The sequence below is a fragment of the Leptinotarsa decemlineata genome, unplaced genomic scaffold (genome assembly GCF_025532065.1).
Source record: "Leptinotarsa decemlineata unplaced genomic scaffold, Ldec_3_MD MMD2_P_RNA_scaffold_7, whole genome shotgun sequence".
Lineage (NCBI taxonomy): Eukaryota > Metazoa > Arthropoda > Insecta > Coleoptera > Chrysomelidae > Leptinotarsa > Leptinotarsa decemlineata.
This window is the reverse complement of record NW_027412534.1, coordinates 7,853,096-7,874,186: the sequence shown is the minus strand read 5'-3', so window position 1 is coordinate 7,874,186 and position 21,091 is coordinate 7,853,096. Positions and strand designations below refer to the sequence as shown.

Sequence of the window (21,091 nt, the reverse complement as noted above, 5' to 3'; positions counted from 1 at the left end):
GAACTTTCTGAGTTTTTCCAAATGGATTCAATCTCCAGCGATTCGAATCCAATGTGAATCGCTACTTCCGCACAGGCACCGCTCATAAAGCGCCTCAAGGATTTTCCTGGAGTGCTTGTATTTTGCCCTAAAAAAGGGTGCACCAGCATTATCAACCAACGACCACTCCTCACACCATGGGGTAAATGATCATTGGATCCGAGAATCATGTGCCTTCTGCATTTGTTCGGCTAAGATCGCTGCCTTAGTGCGGCAAGTTGGCATAGTTTTGAGATTTGAGAGTAGAGAGGGCATTATTACACCAAGGACTCCAATAATCAGAACTACCATCTTGATATAGTGGTCTAGATAGAGTCTGCGGTATTCGAAGAGAATTGTGAGAACTGCTTTGGTGACTATTTTAATATTCGGCAATTCGTTAAACATTCTAGAGAGTTTGGGAGTGATCTGCCTATTAAAGGGTAAAGTACTATGAAAAACTTGAGGTGCAATATTATTTTCATTGTCAATAATATTTGGGTTTGGTGGAAAAGTTGTACTTATTAATTTTTTCGGATAATATTCGAATAATTTCGTTGGAACAGAAATAATGTAAGACAGTAAAAAATTGAGCAGAAATTAATGAGTTGAAAGTGAAATGTCGATTTTACACAAACAATAAAAATGAAAGGAAAAATTAAAATAATCAATATACTTAAATGTTTGAAAAATTAAAAAAATGAGAAATAAAAAAACAATTTTCTAATCAAATCATTTCCTGACATTTTGTTTGTTAGAATATCTACATTCTTTTTCGCTTGATAACTGAAGCACAATTGCTTGTCAACTCAATTTCATTCGTTTATATATAATTTACATTGCATTTATTGTTTGACCCCTTTATCAATTCGTTTTCACATCAAATCAAAATGATTTGTTTTTTCCTAAATTAGCGAGCTTACAATTTTTTTATTTATCACTTTTTATTCATTCTTTTCTTCCCCTTTTGAGATTATTATGGTTTAACTAACCCATTCGAATATTGCGGTTCGACTGATTTAAGTATTTTCGATAATTTTAACAGTTCATTCATTTTTATATAATAATAATAAGGATAATAATAATCGTCTTAATTGTTTCCCAGCTGTAGTTACATACAAATATTTAGATAAATTACAGAGCTAGTTGCTGATATAACAGAAGGCAAAATTCAACTCAGTTAGCCCAAGTGTTACTGAGTTGTTCTTCCACTCAACCTCATTCGTTTTCCTATAGCTCTCAAATCTGTTAACACCTTTCTAGACTATATGAGTCCGAACTTCACCAAGAAACATTGTCAAGCACTTTCAAACACCACCACTCCTAGTCACAGAATTTCTACATTTTCTGAAGGAAAAAAATAATATCTAACACATAATGAAACTTGTCTTACCATATTAAATTCCTACAAAAACTTTATTATGAATTTTGTAATCATGTGTCTATTTCTAAAACTATTAGAGACCCAAAACTAAGTAAAGATGAAATTTTGGCAAGGTAATTTCCTTAAAGAATCTTCAAACAGTGATCTTGAAGTTGGCGAATGAAATGATGAAATAATACAAAAGTAGTATTTTTGGTCCTCTCGGGTTTTCATGGTTTTGATTTATAATCATGATGGCAAAACTGATGAATTATTCAATCAAAATAATGTTTATTACTTATGAAAAATATTTTGTTTAATTCCTCATACATATCAGACATTAGTACAACTTTTCCACCAAATCCAAATATTATTGACAATGAAAATAATATTGCTCCAACTTAAAGTTTTTCATAGTACTTTACCCTTTAATAGGCAGATTACTCCCAAACTCTCTAAAATATTTAACGAATTACCGAATATTAAAATAGTCACCAAAGCAGTTCTCACGATTAGAACTTTATACACCAGAGTCAAAGATAAACCCCCTCTCACATGCTTATACCACAAAGAATGTGGCATAAGCATTCCATATCCATCGTGCAACAAAAACTATGTTGGTCAAACGTCAAGAACTTTAAGCTCCAGAATAACCTCTCACACAAGTGATTGTAGACACAATCCTGAAAGATGCACGCTAGCCAAACATGTCAACAAAAACTTGTGGTGGTCAAACGACCACCATATGAATTTTGATGCCACTAAGGTCTTAGCTAGTGAAACACATTTAACAAAAAGGTCCTTTCTTGAAATGGCCTTCATTGCTGAAAATAAAAACTGCATTATTAGAAAAATAGATAATAATCATCAAAGTGAGATATATTCTTATCTTTTGACGTTGGATAAAAATCCCTACAACAATGTTTCAATTAATCTATCAAATTTGGCATTAATAAGATAATGTACTCAATAAGTTTAATTCAAATGTTATTATCCTCACCTCGCTTTTAAAATCTACCCACAGGTAGAAATTTTCAAATAACTTTTATCACTATAACCACTGACATATGTCATATCAACTGTCTGTCGATACTAATCAATAGAAACGATTTGTGCAATTCCTACATGTGACATTATCCTCTTTCAAAACAATTTTAAACTATAACGTATTTCATCAAATATTTTATCCAATATTAGACATCCTTTCCAATTTTTGTGAATGTATTGTATCAATGCCCATCCGCCACTGTGTGCCCAATACTTCATGTAACTATCGTATGAAACATCCTCAACAAAGTTGTAAGTCTAACCATTCATTTATATCCCAATAATATAATTATATATATATATATATATATATATATATATATATATATATATATATATATATATATGTATATATATGTATATATACATATATACATATATATATATATATATATATATATATATATATATATATATATATATAATTATATATATTATATAAATGATTATATAATATTATATAATTATATATTTATTTATATAATATATTTTATTTTCGGGAGAGCCAGAATTATCTTTTTTTTCTGACAATATGTCATTTTCACTGACTGACAAATGGAAACCAAAAGGTCTTCGTGCTTCTCTAGCACATCCACTAGTAAATTATCTATATATTTAGTCGAAATACAGTTAATTATTTCCATTATAAATACTTGGTATTTCGTCTAATAATTCCTTTGTTTTTAATTCCACAAAGGAAAGAAAAAACATTTCACCCATGAAGAGCATGAAAAATACTTCTACCAATATTAATGATTTCGCCTCTCTAATATCAAATTCATCAAAGGTATGCATATAATTTCAATCAGCCTGTAAAAGAATATATGAGAAGCATTATTGTTTTATCCAAATTCAAGACAATAAATAATGAACTACAATTATAAATAAAGTGTACTCTGTGAACAGATAAATATTCATTACGAGTAGGAAAGTCAATTTGTATTTAAAGTTTTTTAAAATAAATCAGTCTAGTACATCTTCACACCTTGAGAGTTTGCATCTAAGATCCGAATTAGAAACCCCATTAGAATTCAAAAACAATAATTTGTTTATCAACATTTTACACAATTCTTATGTTTGCGATATAACGTCATATGATACGGAATGATTTAAAATGATAAGAATGACTTCGATTGAATAGTGTAAGCTAGGAAGTGGTAAAACTCCTATAGTTTCAACGAGATTATTATTAGGTTCATCACTTCACTCCATTAATATTTGCTCACAGACTAGATTTACTCAAGGTTATCTATTAAATATACAAGAGTCCAATTAGAAATTAATTTCGTCTGGTTCAGAGTGAGGTTAACTTACTTTTAACTCTGAGTAAGTGACTGGTTTGAAAAAATGATTGTCATGAATTTATGATATATTTTTGTAACTTACTTCCTTTCATACAGTTTTTATAATTGTGTTTTAGTTTGGTCGGCCGGAATCTGTGGAGATAAATTTTACCACATTCGTAAACAAAAGATCAGGATTTAAAACCTGCAAACCACGGTCAACAATGGTGAAAAAAATTTTGACACAGTCATCTTCGATATATTTTATTTTTTCCCGTATCACGTCAGGTTTCATTAACAACTACAGTCTATAATGAAATAATATAATTTTGTTAATCTGTTGAATGCTCAATGAATTCCAATCTTAACGCCGAAATCTCGGACATTTATATTTTGGTCCTAACCGGTCTGTGCATACCTTATTCATTCTTTCAAGGCTATTGCACAATTAAAAATAGTTGTACACCAGTTTTGAGGATTGAATTAAAATGGATGTTTCTGTTAAATAGTTTTACGTATATTAATTTATCAGATTAAAAGGAATTATATGTTTTTATCGGCAAAGGTCAACATTATACTAATCGTAATGCTATTGATCCTCCATTAAAGAATATTCGACGATGATCATATCACAAAGCTACATTCAGAAATTTTTTGATGGAAAAAATTATCCTTTATACTTGATTATGGCGTATCCAAATTATTTTCCGAATACGACAATTTGAAAAATATAAAAACGATGGAGATTCAAACAACCGCACACACCAAAAACAAGATTAATTATCCGATCGATTTAGACATCCGAGGGTACAAAGATCCGTACCCAGCTCAAAGTTGGTAGGATTCTTAAAAACACCATCATGAATGAAATCTAAAAAATTTTCATCAATCTGATACCTGAAAAAAATTAATCGGGACCATAAGTCACAAAAACGGGTTTTCGCGATTTTCAGCAAAACGGTAATTTTTATCATAAAATTAGTTCAGACAAAATTTCTCGATTGGATAATTATTTATAAAACATATCTGAATATTTTTTTCCTAGCCCTGTTTGGCTAGGGTCTCGTATACCTGCGAATACCCAATACATGCAATACTATTACTCTTGAGTGCCACTCCGAAGTGAAAACACATGTTTATTCTAAACTATATTTTTTTCACAATTTTGTGTTATTTTGAGTTCTATAACAAAAATGAACAATGTCGTGAAACTTCAGCAACATCTTCATCTTCTGATATTTTGCTTGATCAATCTATGATACTTGCTACCAGTCAACATAAATTGCTTGCAATTAATCACAACAAATCTCGGTTCATTTCAATGTTGAAAGAAAAGTTTGCTGTTGAAAATATAATAGTATAACAAGTTGAAAATGATGCTGATGTAATGATAATTGAAACAGCAATACAGCAATTCAATTTAACAAATACAACTATAGTTTTGTAGATGTAGACTTACTCGTATTACTCACTGCTCGAACTCCAATCACAAAAAAACACTTTTTTATCAACCTGAAAAAGCTCAATATCTATCGGAAATATATTCAATGAAAGGTTCATCAACTTTTGCAAAGTGTCACAATCATGTACTATTCTTACACGCAATAACTGTGATACGACATCTATATTTTTCAGGAGGGGTAAAACAACAGTTTTTAAAATATTTGAAAAACAAGATTCAGTACAATGTGCTGAACTTTAAAAAAGAGTAATTCAACTCCACAAGGACATCACAAAAGGAATTCGCTTTCTTCTCTCTATATATGGAGCTCCTAAAAAATCGTACTTAGATAAGTTTCAATATGCATTTTTCGTTAAAAATACTTGAAAGAAAAAACAAGTGCAATTAGCTTATCATCCTCCAATCTCAGCGGCTGCTCGTCAACATCTTTTACGGGTATATTACCAAGTTCAAGTGTGGCTTAGTTATCTAAACATTATTTCCTGCAGCGGTAAAGAGGGTCGTAGTTCTTTTGTTTTCTAGCATGTACAAATTGTCAAGGCCGGTCGTGCTCCAATGCTGAATCACCAACAGTTGAGGATTCATTTGATACTAACGAGAAGACATGAGATGTATCACTATTGAGACAATTCACTTTCACTCAGGAAGAACAGAAACGAGAAAGAAAACAAGAAGAAGAGGAAGCAGAAGTATAACAGAATTATGAATCAGATGAATGAATTTCCCTTTTTTTTATCTACACCGCTTTTATCATTTTCAACCCTTTCCAATGTCTTTTAATATTTATTAGTTCAAAATTAAACAGAATTATAACAGAACCGTGGAATAGGCCTACAGGGTAAACCACCTTAAGTACACTACCTCAAAGGCGACACGACGTGGAAACGTGTGCATATTGGCCGATTACATCTCTTTCTCGATATTGATATCTTGTTCGAATACTGTATCTAGGAATCGCAGGTTGAAAAGTAAGACCACGTTAATCCTTAGCTCGCACAAGTTCAGCCTCCTGATGATGTTCGTTCGTGAGGAATGAACTACTTGAAGTCTAAAAGTGAACTTTGCGTTTGTTAAAACATTTTTTCAAAAGTTCCCGGACTAATATCATTTAGAAATATATAATTCCACAAACTGGACCTGTCGTTGAAATGTACGGAATATGTATATTATCTCAATATCCTGCGGAATGGGAATACGCTGCCACTGATGGAATTGACGAGTTTGCATTGCTGTGGAAATAAGCCTAAACATGTATCTCGTTATCTTTATCCCAAGTTATAAGTCTGGGTAATACTTTCTTAGCGTGTCTGCAACCAAATTTGTTGAAATTACTCGGTAATTTTCTGAGTTTGTACTCACTGACTGTTGGTAAATCAGGATGCTTCTCATTGAATTTTCAACGGGTTTCACTAATACTTTTGTTGAATTGACCATGCACATTGAATATGTTCATTAGTAATCTATACAGGTGTAGCAAGACAAAGTTTTTCAGTTTTTTTCGACAAGTGAGAGTAAATTCAAAACATTTTTCACAAAGGAAAATATTCTATTTATCAGTTACTTGTATTCAATTTTTTACCTATAAAAAAAAAGGATTTTACAGGCTAAAATCTCCGTCTTCAGAATTGGAAAAAATGTGTTTTGTTTCATTCAACTAGAAGTTCACTGTCTGATTTCAAAATATGTTCTGATCTGACAATTTTGATCATGGATTTTCTAATTTCTGATGTAATTTCGAAGTTCATTCTCACGCACCTTTAATAGTTTTGAGATTCACAAGAACAAGGTATCTCATAAATGCGATTTTCTGTTCTTTCTTCTGTATTGTTGGATTTTGTTTGTGAGAGTATAGATCTCATTATATTCGTTGGATCGTATTCGTATACCCGTCTTGAAGACAGAATGGATAGTGACAAAATTGCAATAGACCGATATCAAAAAGGACCCTGTAGGAAATTGGATGTTTCGGAAGTGAATCAACAACATTGACATTTCAAAACTTCTTTGATATCCAGCAGAGGTGTTCTGAAATTAAAACGAACCAACGAAAAACTGTGAGATTCGTTACATTTTCGATACACAAAATTTTCGAATACGAAAAGTACCTGATAAATGGAACAATTTTCTTTGTGAAATATTTTTCTAGATTGTGGGTGATGAAAAACCCAGAAAAGGTCTATTTTCTCCACAAAACCATGATTTTCGTTAAATATTTCACCAACTTGGTTGAGGGAACGCGCGTCGAACAAAGTGTTGCCGAAAAACAATTTATCCAAGACATTCTCTTCATTTATTTTTCATATATCATTACAAACAAAATAATATTTCATAAATTCCACACCATGTTGTCTACAAAAAAATATTTTCATGTCTAAACTAAATCACCGATAATTATAAAATTGCATGAAATGTGTATATATTATTGATATGTGTTTCAGTGTTTATGTGCATGTACTACTGAAGGGAAACATTTATTTATCATATTGATTTTTGCTTGCCAATATTCGATTTTCATTCTATTTCATTAGTTCGTTGATATTCACACTGAATTTTGTCATTCGTGAATTACACTCCCTCACTCCGGACAAACATAATAATGATGACATTTCATTGGAGTTATATTCGTCTCTCATTTTATTTATAGTAATAATTTAAAACAATTCAAACAATAATACATGTGCATAAACAAATCATGCACAAACCCGTTAGTTGAAAACACCCTATACAGTATCCCCGTCATTTCACACATTCAAATTCGCTCTGATTTTCAACAAACTAAAACAAAATATAAGCCCAAGCATATTCACACTCGCAAAAATGAATAATTAAATATTCATTCAGTCAAAAGTTGATTTTTTCACATAAATTTAGCTATTATGTAATATAATTATGCTTTAGATGAAAAATGGCTAAGTAACGAATCAAAGTACCTATATCATTTTGTTTTTTGTTAAATAGTGTTGGAAATATTTAAAAATTATTAGTTCTAAGATGTTCTAGTATTCAGAAAAATGGGAAAAATAGTTTGCCTGTAGATGTGTAAAGCATCATCGGCAAAAGTACAGCAACGGATGTGACTGCCAACTAACAAGATTGAAAAAACAATTTAATGATAGAAGTAATTTTTAGAATTATGTACAAATCCAGTTACACTTTTACTTCGGTTTTTATATTCATACTGAAAGAAAACGAAATTTTTTAAGTATAATAATGAAGAAATCAACATTCGAAATGATTTTTTTCCTATAAAATAGTCTTTTCAAAAATTTCAAACTGATACATGATATGTGAATGTTTCAATTGATAATTTGTTCTATTTCTTGCTTTATACGCTCTTCATGCGCATGCACTGGTGAAAAGAAAGCTATTTGAACTAGATTTTTATTTACCATCATACAATTTTTAGTACTAAATATAGATGTGTAATAAACTTTTTACCTCTACATTTCATACAAAAAATGTAAGAAACTTCCAAAGAAAAAAAAAAGCAATTAATTCCAATATAAACTTTTTACATAGATTTGTAGATAATGCAAAGAAGATCAGAAACAAACCAGACGAAAAATCCCTCTCAAAATAATCATTGAATTATACGAAAATACTTTTTTCTATTCAGATTGTACTCTAAACATTTGTTATGGAATTGAATTAGATATCACTCACAGGATTTCTACATGTTCTAGTATATGAAAGACGAACATGGAACACTGTCATTCTCAAAGGCGAAATAAGACACTTGCCCCATTGCCTCTTCAGCACCAATATGTTAAATTCAATGTTTCGAAAGTACTTTTTATTTCCTGTAATTCAATTTTTAAATAGTAGTTGTTTCGAGAGGGTTTTTTCTTCCAATTTATATCTGAATGTTACTTCTTTGTTTTATCTACCCATAAATAATTGCTTTCTTCCTATATTTGTCAATTTTTTTACATTTTTCATATAAAGATGGACAATTAGAAAGTCAAAACATTTCTTTTCCAAAAATTTTTTTTATAGATAATTTTGATTTTCAAAATGTTTCAAAAAATCAGATAGGTGATAAAACATCATAGTTTCCCACCCCATTCAATCATTATAGTAATTTCATTTCATTAAAATCCCATATTATTCAGTTTATTTTCAGTAAGGAATTCCATATAAATAGGAATACAATTAGTCTTCCTTGCCATATATTGCGGAATAGCAAAAGGTTTATCAGTACTCAAAGATTCAAATACATCAGTAGAATACTATTAAGTGGTCCATACATTGTAAATCACCACGCAATAGTTTCATGACTGCGAATCTTCTGAAAACTATGCCACTTCAGATAAAGTTATTGAAAATATAATAAAAAATAAGTACCTCATGAAAACATTTCTTAATTTCCTCTAGTGACGTTTACGAAGTATCACGAACAAGTTTTGCAACTGAAATGAATCTCAACGGTCACACCAAAAAATAAACATTTACTATGTAGATATCACACAGTGTTTAAAACGAGCAGCAATTCCTTTGACAGAACGCCTCTCTCCCTTGATAATCGTTTTGAAATTGGTCCCAACGATTGAAAAATGAAAACAAAAATTGCCATTTTCAGTTTATGCACGAGCCCCTCAGTTATACACACCCTATACATTAATAAATATATCCCCGTCTCTGTACACATTCAAATCCGCTCTGATTACCTACACACTAAACGCGATAGCCGTCCAAGCAAATTAACGCTCGCCAAAGGGTTCAGTGGCAAGGCAATGTGACTGGGTCAGGGTTGGATTAGCGTCCCGACGAGCAGCCACCCCCACTCCGAAATCCTCGGCTCACCGACCTACCACATTTAAGACGGCCTCCGATCCTGAACAACTCACTCTAGCCGTCGCTCGTTCGCAGTGTGAAGTGCCAATTTCATCTCAGTCTTAGCAGCATGTACGAAGGTCTGGACCCCACTGGGCTATATTGAGATTGAAAAACTAACATCATTGTGACAGTTCGACAAATACTTCAAGATGAATAGAGAACTAGATCCCACCGGGCAGTACTGAGTAGTGTGTGAAGTTTTTTCGAGACTTATTGTAGAAAATGAAGTTAAAGTTGAATATGGTGATGCCAAAAGGAAAAGGGTTGGACCCTACAGGACTTTACTGAAATGTTGAGCAATGTGGCCCTTCCAAGACGATGGAGGGCGTCAAGAAACTTCAAGCTGCCGCCGTAAAAGACTCCGGTAAGACTTCCGCATGTTCGGTTATTGACCGAAGTTTCGTAATATATTCGCCCACTTTGTCCGTCCTCCACATTTCTATAAGTGTTACTCACTGCACATTAAATCAGTTCGAGATTAATTCCTACAAAAAGTCAGTTCGAAATTTTCAATAAGAAATGCTCACACTTTTTTTCAATTTCTCGGCAGATATAAAAAAATATTTAAATTCATCAGTGCAAGAATCAAAGTCAAAAAACTTGAAAATTCAAAGCATTATTTGCTCGTGATAAATTTCAAATTGTATTAACCAAACATACAATTTCTAAGTGAGATTCAATAGTAATTTCATTATAATTCACTATGAGATTATTATCACTAACGCCTTCTGAAATAAGCGATTCACTAAGACACTTCCTCATTCCCAAAATCTTTATAGCTTACGTGCATTAATTTTAATTTTATCGCCAATGCATTCGTCTTTGTTCCTGAAGAATTTACAATGCAGATCACATAGTTACCGAAATAATACCCACCAGCTGATTGACCTGAGATCATTGACACCTCTCGGCGAACATCACTGTGGGAGAGTGGGAATTTCAAGTAGAAGCAATTATTCCTCACTTTAATCTACCGACCTAATATAACTCGGTTTAACCTACAAATAAAGAGTCATACCTTTTTTTGTGGGTGCAATAACCTTGACGGCGTTTAAACTTTTATATAACGTGGCCAAAACGCTTCATTTGTTTTTTTTATTTGGGGAAGTTTGTTGATCTATACTTTTGAGTGTAGTGACCTTTCGTTATCACCTCTGCTACGGTGAGCTAGTCCAGTTTTTGTTTTTTTTTTAAATAGCCGAAAAGTTGGCTAGACGCTAATGTTGTTTCAGTTCCAGTGTGTATTTTGTCTTGGACATCGGTGAGAAAATAAAACGTCAGCCGTATTATTTACGATCTTGATAGTTTAACATAGTAGTGTTCTTGGGACATTCATTCTTGTGCGAGACTAGACGACGCGTTAGTAAAACAAGTATTTCCGTATTGCATTTTGCCAAGGCCACCGTTCTAAAGCTGAAGGCTGTGTAAGAATACATCCATATAATTTGCAATTTTTTTGACCGATATTTTCTATTAGCTGCCTATAGAATGTATCACTGCATCTTGGGGTTTAGGTGACCTTGCATCCAAATCCATAAAACAAGGATGTTTTTTTTAAGTTTTCGCTCGATGCAAGGTAACTCCGATCACGGTCGTTACAATCTCTTATAACTTTTTTATTGATTATGGAAATTGTCTAATTTTATCTTTGTTGCTTTCAGATGATGATCCACCTAAAACAAAATAACATCCACTGCCACACAAGTTACCGTTTGAACCGTTGTCCACCCTTCAAATCTGGATGAATGAAGACTGATGTTTTGTTGTTTTTTTTTTACTTTTAAGATTGTTTTTTATTAAATTATATCTAGGTTAAGTTCCTCAAGATCAGCTTACACGAGAAATGTATGTTCTTCTATTATTGTTGTAAATACCGCAAATTATCCAAATGTATATGTTTCTATCCCATGAATTCATTATTTCATGAAGTTTTTAATAAAATATATTTTCTAATACTGGTATGTTTTTGTCAAAGAGAAAAAAGTTAATTAAAAGTACATTTAGACAAAGCCTAAAAGTAATATAATTTTTTCACATCTGAAATTAGTTCATATACATTTATTTGGCTGTAAATTACTGCTTTTATTCATATACAAATCAATTCGAAACAAATCATTTATTTTTTTGAAATGTGCGTTAGAGAAATAGTTATTTGCAGATGTATACAAGGTTACATCGGCAGAGATATACTAAAGGAGGTGGCCATCAAGCTGCAGAACCACCGAGATTTTCAGAATTTTGTGATACTTTTATGTAATCAATCGATGCATTTGAACAGAATGGAGAAAATTATATATTTTATTTTACTTATATAATAACTTCACACCGAAGGAAATTAAATCCATTCGATTTCACAACTCCAGTATATTTCAGTTCCAAATGGATCTACAAGCGAAAATCCAACGTGATCTGGAGATATTGCAGGCTACTGTCCTCGTCGAGCCATCCTTTCGCGAACATTACGTACACAGTGCACGTTAGAATTATAATTTTTGGAGATTACTGATGAATAATTATCCCATTTCAGAATCTGAATTTCGGTTCTTCACTGAAACATTTGGGCAAAATCTAGCTAATTTGAAAGAAAAAATCAGTTAAGTGGAACGTCACTGATTAGGACAAGTTTTATAATTTTTTTGAGTATCTTTTCTTCATTAGAATATCACTTTTTAGAACACGTATACGAGTTGTATCGAGCAATGGGGTACTTCTTTGCCTGCTGCTAAGTGAAGTACACCGTTTGAGAAATAATGAATTTACATTAATCACTATTTCTTTAGAATTTATATAGTGAAGAGTTATAAAGGAAAATATATTATATAATTAGCAAAAACACTCGAAAATGTAAAATATGAAAGAGTATTGATATAAAAATTTTTACTTGAGAAAATACAAGTCACTATCTAGGATTTCAGTTGAAAATACTTCAGAAGTTCAATGCATTATCAGCACGTTTTCAATATATTTCACGTTTTCAGAAGATATGAATAACAATCACGTTTCAAAAATATGTACCTAATACTTGCAAGTATTTTTTAATTTTTTTTTCATCTATTTTTTTGTATTGAAGAAATAAAAAACAAAAAGAGTCTTATCTACACATCTGGTGGAGTGGACCTCTGCGAAGTCTAAGAATTTATTCATAAATGATATTTATTTTCTATCTGTAGTGAAAACTTAGAAAATCAATGAAAATCTCATTAGTCTAATTCAAATAAATGTAAACAAAATCCTGGGTGAGTCTCTTATCATCAATGAAAAATAATTCTCATCATTCGAGATGCTCCTAATATATTTTTAAATGAAATACAAACACTACAGGAAAATCCTTAAGGAGAAAGTAGCGGTTTACGTTGGATTTGAATCGCTGGATTCATTTGGAGAAACGTTCTCGGGAAGTCTTCCACATAAACGCAGTTCTCGAAATGGGAGAGTTCTCAAACAGTGAAGTTCCAGGTGTACTGAGTTGAACCTGGAAACAATGAGCAGCCATAGTTCGTCGCGTATTTCTGATATTTATTGCTCTTGGTGGAATAAAATGTCTCAAGTCACTTGAACACCTCCTTTGGCAGTATCTATCTATAAAAGAAAGACAAATACCTATTTTCTGGATGAAATCCAGCAGCTTCAGGGTATGCTTAGGGGCTGATCTCCAAATATGTGAACCCAAAAAAGGCCTTATCTGAGCTTTATGAAGCATCAGTAGTTGTTGAGGTTTGTACAGTTTTCTAGTTCGAAACAGTGTTTCAAGTTTTTGAGAAGCAACCTTTGCAATTTCAGCGACATGATTGTGCCAAGACATAATGGTGTCCATTTTAACCCCCGACAAACGTATCGAAACAGAAAGCTGAATTGCCTGACCTGACATTATTATCAGGTTCGGAGACATTTATCTTTTTGGAGAAAACCGATGCCTGGGTTTTTGTGGCATTGAATTGAACTTGGTTACTTTTACCCCAAAACAAGTAGTTTTCTGTGGAGCGATTAGGTACTATTATTTTCCTCATTGCAAACGTGTCAGATTAATGATTCGAGTCAAATGAAAAATTATATATATATATATATATATATATATATATATATATATATATATATATATATATATATATATATTTTATCGAGTGTGCATGATATATATATATATATATATATATATATATATATATATATATATATATAAACAGAAGTAAATATCGGACATAGCATCATAAAAGTGGCAAACCATAGACACGTGTTTCGGGCTTTTGGCCCATCATCAGTATGGTGCAGCCAAGTGTAAGGATGGGCAACACTTGGTTACCAAAAGATAGAAATACAAATGCACGGAGCCACCAACAGGAGCCAACCGCACATTTGTGGTTTCAGTTGATAGATCTCGTGTTCACAAGAAAACTATCAAAATCACCACGGAGGCAGCTATAGCTACCTGCGTGACATCCGGGTCCAGGAAATTATACAAATATGAAAGTTATTGAGTGTCTTGATATAGAAACAGAAGTAAATATCGGACATAGCACTCATAAAAGTGGCAAACCACGTGTTTCGGGCTTTTGGCCCATCATCAGTATGGTGCAGCCAAGTGTAAGGATGGGCAACACTTGGTTACCAAAAGATAGAAATACAAATGCACGGAGCACGTGTCTATGGTTTGCCACTTTTATGAGTGCTATGTCCGATATTTACTTCTGTTTCTATATCAAGACACTCAATAACTTTCATATTTGTATATATATATATATATATATATAATATATATATATATATATATATATATATATATATATATATATATATATGTTAACTCGAAGATTCTCACGGATAAAGTATGATGAGCTGTTTTCTCGGGTTTCGCTCCGTGTTCTGTGTATTTTCTCCCCATAAGGATTATTTTCACAACGTTTCGGCAAAGTCTCATTTGCCATCTTCTGGTGATGTCTGGTTTTTTCAACTAGACTGTCTAGTTGAAAAAACCAGACATCACCAGAAGATGGCAAATGAGACTTTGCCGAAACGTTGTGAAAATAATCCTTATGGGGAGAAAATACACAGAACACGGAGCGAAACCCGAGAAAACAGCTCGCTTCGCTGCTATCCCAAATAACTCCAAGGAATTGTTCGTAACTAGTCAGCAAAGACTACCTCTCTCTCTCTCTCTCTCTCTCTCTCTCTATATATATATATATATATATATATATATATATATATATATATATATATATATATATGTCTGTTTTTTTCAACTTACCTAACTCAAATTCTGACAGTTATTCAAGATCTTTATTAGATGTTATTTAACAAGATATATTTTTGATGAATACCACATTATCACCTTGGTACACATCACGGCGCCATAATCAAAAACATTTTCAAGTCTATAAATACCTATTCACTTTTACAGAAAGTCAGTTTGTGTTTCATTTGATGTTTATTTACACATACAGGGGAACAGGGGAAACCCTCGTGGAGTTCAACCATATTTATTTCATTATATATCGAAATTTTGTATCATTCTTTGTATTGATATTCTGAAATAAATATTATTATTATTATTATTATTATTATTTCAAAATCAGTAAAAAGTGATTCTGAAACTTTAAAAATTTAGGTGAAATGCTCTAATGCATTGACCATTTCTATTCTTTAGAAATAAAAACAGATATCTAAATATTTTCCACAAATACCAGTCATTAAAAAAAATCTAAAGGCTCAAATTTCTGTTTGATTATGAAATGAGTCCGAGTTCTTATGCTACCTCAAAAACCAACTGGTATAATTATACCGATTTCAAGGGAGAGGGAGCTAAATGTTTCAGCCCCCGTTTTTGCTTCATAAAAATTCAATTCAAATTCATAATCTGCATAATAACACATTCCAATCATGAAAGAAATCGAGAGACTGAAACCGCCATTTTATTTCACAAAAGCTTTGAGTTCTTTATATTTACACCAAATATGAAATAAATAAAAACGCAAATTTTCAAGCTGTCACATTCGACACAAGCTTTTTATTTTTGAACTGACAATATGTTTCCCAAAACCAACAATAACATACTGAGAAGGAAAACGAACAAGTCGGTTTTTTAGCTAATCCATTCATATTAGTACTCCAGAAAAAATTGTGAATGAAAACGTTTTATTTGAGTTATTTGAAATGATACATCTTGCCAGACTGTTTTTTCTGATATTAAAAAAGAATAATTTACCAACAAAAGTCCCCCAAGAAAGAAAATAATTTGAAATTGCATACCTATACCTACTCATTTGCTATTATGATTCTCTCAGAAATAATCACAAGTTCGTAATCTATATCTATGGCAGTTTTGAATTGAAAAAAACTCCAATACTATTTTATACAAAATTGTCTAAGCAACAAGAAGTTAACGGATATGCATACACAGACCATTTGATCGAATTGAAAAATTACAGTAGATGCGTCCAACTAATATGAAGATCTGACAAAGATCAGCCAAAAGGTTGAGGGAGCTGGGCTCCAACCGAATGAACTATAGACGACGTGCAGGAATTGTAACTATACTAGTTGGGAAGTAAATTCTGGTGAAGGTACTAGTGAATAAAGTATTCACGTTGTTTGAAGAGAAGTAACTTCAAATAATAATATTGACGATGAAACGAAAAAAATCTGTTTTCAGGAAAGCTCAGTTACAATTTTTCCTTTTTTTTTTGGTAGTAAGTGATTACGTTCATGAATCGGCTAACGACTACAGAAAATTTATTTTCAATAATCTCAAATTTCATATTTCCTCATGATAATAAACTACGTGTTTCACGTTCGAGTTAATAGTGTTACGCCCTCTTTTGGACAGTAGTATAAAGTATCCTAGTTTACTGAGAATTATCCAATTTATTGAATCAGCCTTTATTTGAACATGGAGTTTGAATATTATCACAAATCGAATGTACGAGTATGAAAGAGTATTTTTATGAGTTTAATAGTAAAAACATTTATGATACAAAAAATTCATGAGAGTAGAGATGAAAGCCAGATCATTAAAAGTAATTTTCAATCCAGCGATCACTTTCAAGAAAGTACCCTATACAGGATGTGTATTTTCAAATGTAATGAAAATATTTGAGTAGGCGATTCTATGGATGGGTTCAAAAGGAAAACTCGTATAAAACCATATCTTCAAAAAACTTCGTTTATGATCAATAGGGCATTGAACTTTTAATAATTTCCTTAATTTAGTATTGGCCTTGTAAAAGTCTGAAGCTACTGAGTTCAAATTTGACACTTATCATTTTGTTATCAATGTTCTTGAAATGGCTATAAAGAATAATAAACTTTTAGTGAGATGTTACTTTTTTCGGATCCCGCCTCTTTCAACTCTTCCGAGTTGACTACATTTTCTAAAAAAAATTCTGTGTTCAAATGTTTTTGTAATTCACTAAATTACGATATGTCACACCGCTCAAGAGATATTTGGGGTGATAACTCAAATACTTGAAAAATTATTTTGATTTGAATTGAAGGGGTTCTTCCAAAGAAGAAAGGAAGGAAGATTTCAATTTGAAAATAAGTAACTCTATACATGGATGTGTAGATCATACAAAGAAGTAACTTTCAGACACGAACTGGAAGAAAGCCCTCCTAAAACAGCTACTTTCATATAAACACTGAATTACACGAAAGAAAAAAAACTTTCGAAACAAATACTTTTATATGAACACTGAATTATACAGAAGATACTTTTCTCTACTTAGTTTGTATTCCAAACATTTGTTAAGGAATGAAATCAGATATCATTCACAGGAGTGCTACTTTAAATGAATGGTAACGAATTGCAGTCACATGGAACACTGTTATCCTCACTGGTAGACATAGATGTTTCGCCGTGAGACACTTGCCTTAAGGCTTTTCAGTACCAAATTGATATTTTCCATAATATTATCCAATTTGGTACTGAAAAGCCTTAAGGCAAGTGTCTTACGGCAAAACATCTATGTCTACCAGTGAGGATGACATGTACGTGCAATTTGTTACCATTCATTTAAAGTAGACCTCCTGTGAATGATATCTGATTTTATTCCATAACGAATGTTTGGAATACAAACTGAGTAGAGAAAAGTAGCTTCTGTATGCTTCAGTATTTGTTTCGAAAGAATTTTTTATAGAGTTACTTATTTTCCATTTGATTACCTCCTTTCTTCCTTTGGAAGATTCCCACATTTTTGGTATCAAGATGGAGTAGTAGAAAGCCAAAAACTTACTTTGATTTAGTTTTTGATTTCATTTGTTATTTCAGAGATTACAAATTATATTATTTATTTATTTATTTATTTCACCCTAACAGGCTTGGATGCGTCATTACAAGGATGACTTACAAGAAATATACATGAATATACAAGCACTTGAAATGATATGTTATATAAAACAATATGATATAATATGGGGATGTATTATTATCTAACAACGAGTAGTACTTATTACAACTCGCAATAACAAAACTAGAATGAGAAATAACAGAAGAACTAATTGCTAAACTGATACATTCTCAACATGTCTACGGACTGAAGATCTAAATTTTGTGAGAGACATATATAATATAACATAATATATTTCAATATCTTGAAATATATTATGTTATATTATTATTAGACAATGAAAGTCTGGACTAGTGGAATTCAAAATTATAAAGGGTATAAAACATTCATGAGAATGTATTGAGACAAAACCCACTGGGGTCTTCCGACTAGTAAAGGGGTAAAAATTCTTTGTATTCTTCACAGTTTTTGAAAAAGATCCTTGATTGAAAAAAAAATATTAACCAAAAAATAATCAAAAGCAACAATATCAATATATACATACAAACTCAACTCCAATAGACTAGTCATGCAATAAAATATACGAATGGAATCAAGTAAAAGTAGATGACGAGTAGGTAAACATCCCGCTATGTAAAACAGAATAGTAGTCGATTTGTTTCATTCAAATCATAAAAAATTCGGCTGTCCAGCATCTGTGAGTTGGGCAATGTGTGAAAATTGAGCCATTACTCCAAAATACAATGGAAAAAACAATAAAGTGTTCATTGGTGATGCAAGAACAAAATCAAGAAATGAGTGACAACGATGAATGGAATAAGGAATTTTATTCTGTTGATTGTGTCAATCGACACATGAGCAGAAATGGATGGTAAAGATGAATATTAACAACAACTGCCCTACAAAATTCAAATTAAATACAGGGGCTTTGGGAATGATGAAATTCCTATTCGAATTATGGAAAAAATTATACCAAGCACAGTAATAAAAAATAATATTATAATAGCAAAAATTGAATTGAAACGTATAAGTAGGACAAAGAGGAGTCTGTTAAGCCGCAGGGTCTAGTGCGCCACCTGTAATATTACACACACACGACTTGAAATGTACGAGTGGCGCCATTAGAAAAAGCGGAGGGTGAAGTTCATTTGGCTTAAAAATTACAAATGTCATCCAAGGCCGTAGCCGAGGGGGGATCAAGGGGGATTGATCCCCCCGAGAGTTCTACAAGCAACGGCCATCCAAAAATTATATCAAATACAACTATTGGCTTGTTTGAACATCACAGGAGCCATGATAATTAAACCAACCGCGGCAATGGAATTAATTACTGGTCTGTTCCCTCTGGACCTGTACGTTAAGGAGGTTGCGTTAATGGCCAAGTTACGATTGCACACGGCTGGTGTGAACCTCGAAGTAGAAATGGGTCAATTGAGGCTGAGCATAACAGTTATGCTTGAAGAAGCTATTGTATAGCGAAACACGTGTCGCGGTTTTTGTAAAACCCTTATAGTGAAAATCATAGAATAAACTCTATTGATTAGTTTTTTATATATTTCTACGAAGATGTGAAATATACCGAAATATTCATGACTAGATATTGTCTTGCAGATATTACCTTTCAACTTTGTCTTCATAAAACACTTCATGATTCAACAATTGCATTACCACAATCCGGAATGGCAGAAATACTGGGAGTTTTCAATAGTTATGGCCCATATATAAAATTTACGAACGAATATGAGGATGTCGAACATACCGTTCCTTTCTTGGACACAAAATTTCATTGAAATACAGACAATACCATCTTAATAGATTGGTATAGAAAACTAGTGAGTTCTGGTAGATTTATGAATTACCATTTACCATAAACTGTCTATGAAAATTAATTTGATCAAACAAATGAAACAACGTGTTCTCTGCATTTCTGATTGTTCTCTTCATATAAACAATCATTATTCCTTCTGAGATGAATGAATATCAATTAATAATAATTCAAATTAAAAAAATAATAATGAAATGAATATCAATGACAATAGTTGATATGATTCCAATTTTGACACAATTTGTCTCATAACGTTACATTTCTGATATCACACCAAAGCGTGTATGAATCTTCAACAAATATGATACAGATAAAAAAATTAGAAACAAAATAGTTTTTTCAATAAATTAAATTTTCACCAAAGAAAAAGATAAAACTCCTTATAATTTTCAATACTATATAACTATATACTGTGTCTACATTGTCACACAATATATATTATTCAAACATCACTTTTACTAAAAAACCTCATTACTTCCCATAAAAGTGATTGCAGATTAGCTCCTTAAAGATTCGCCTCAAGCGAACATGTTAACGTTTCAGCACTAAGCATAAATTTTCAATAAATAACAAATCTATCAGAAAAAAAAATACGTTAAAAATACTTTTTCTTGAGATGTAGTTCATTTGTCAATCAAATAACTGTTTAAATAAAAAAACATTTAAATCACTCAACTGAAATATATTCTTTTCTTTTATTATTTGATTCCATAATGAATTCTATTCAGTTTGGAATACAAACTGAATAGAAAGAAGTGTTTTCTGTATAATTCAGTGTTCACGTGAAAGAATACGTTTCGAAAGAATTTTTTTTCTTGTAATTTAATGTTTATATGGAAGAAGCTGTTCCACAAAGGATTTTTTTTCCAGATTTGTGTCTGAAAGTTACTTCTTTGTATGATCTACACATCTATGTATGCATTTACTTCTTTCAAAATTGATTACATCCTTCCTTTCTTTGGAAGATTCCCACAT

At 31.8% G+C, this 21,091-nt stretch overlaps 1 long non-coding RNA gene across 1 annotated transcript; it reads left to right on the top strand.

The window, feature by feature from the left end:
* Positions 1-8,802: 8,802 nt before the first annotated feature.
* On the top strand, positions 8,803-11,964 carry LOC111503260 (uncharacterized). Its single transcript, XR_002721845.2, has 2 exons — positions 8,803-10,373; positions 11,671-11,964. It is a non-coding gene; the product is annotated as an uncharacterized lncRNA (long non-coding RNA).
* The last annotated feature ends 9,127 nt before the right edge of the window (positions 11,965-21,091 follow it).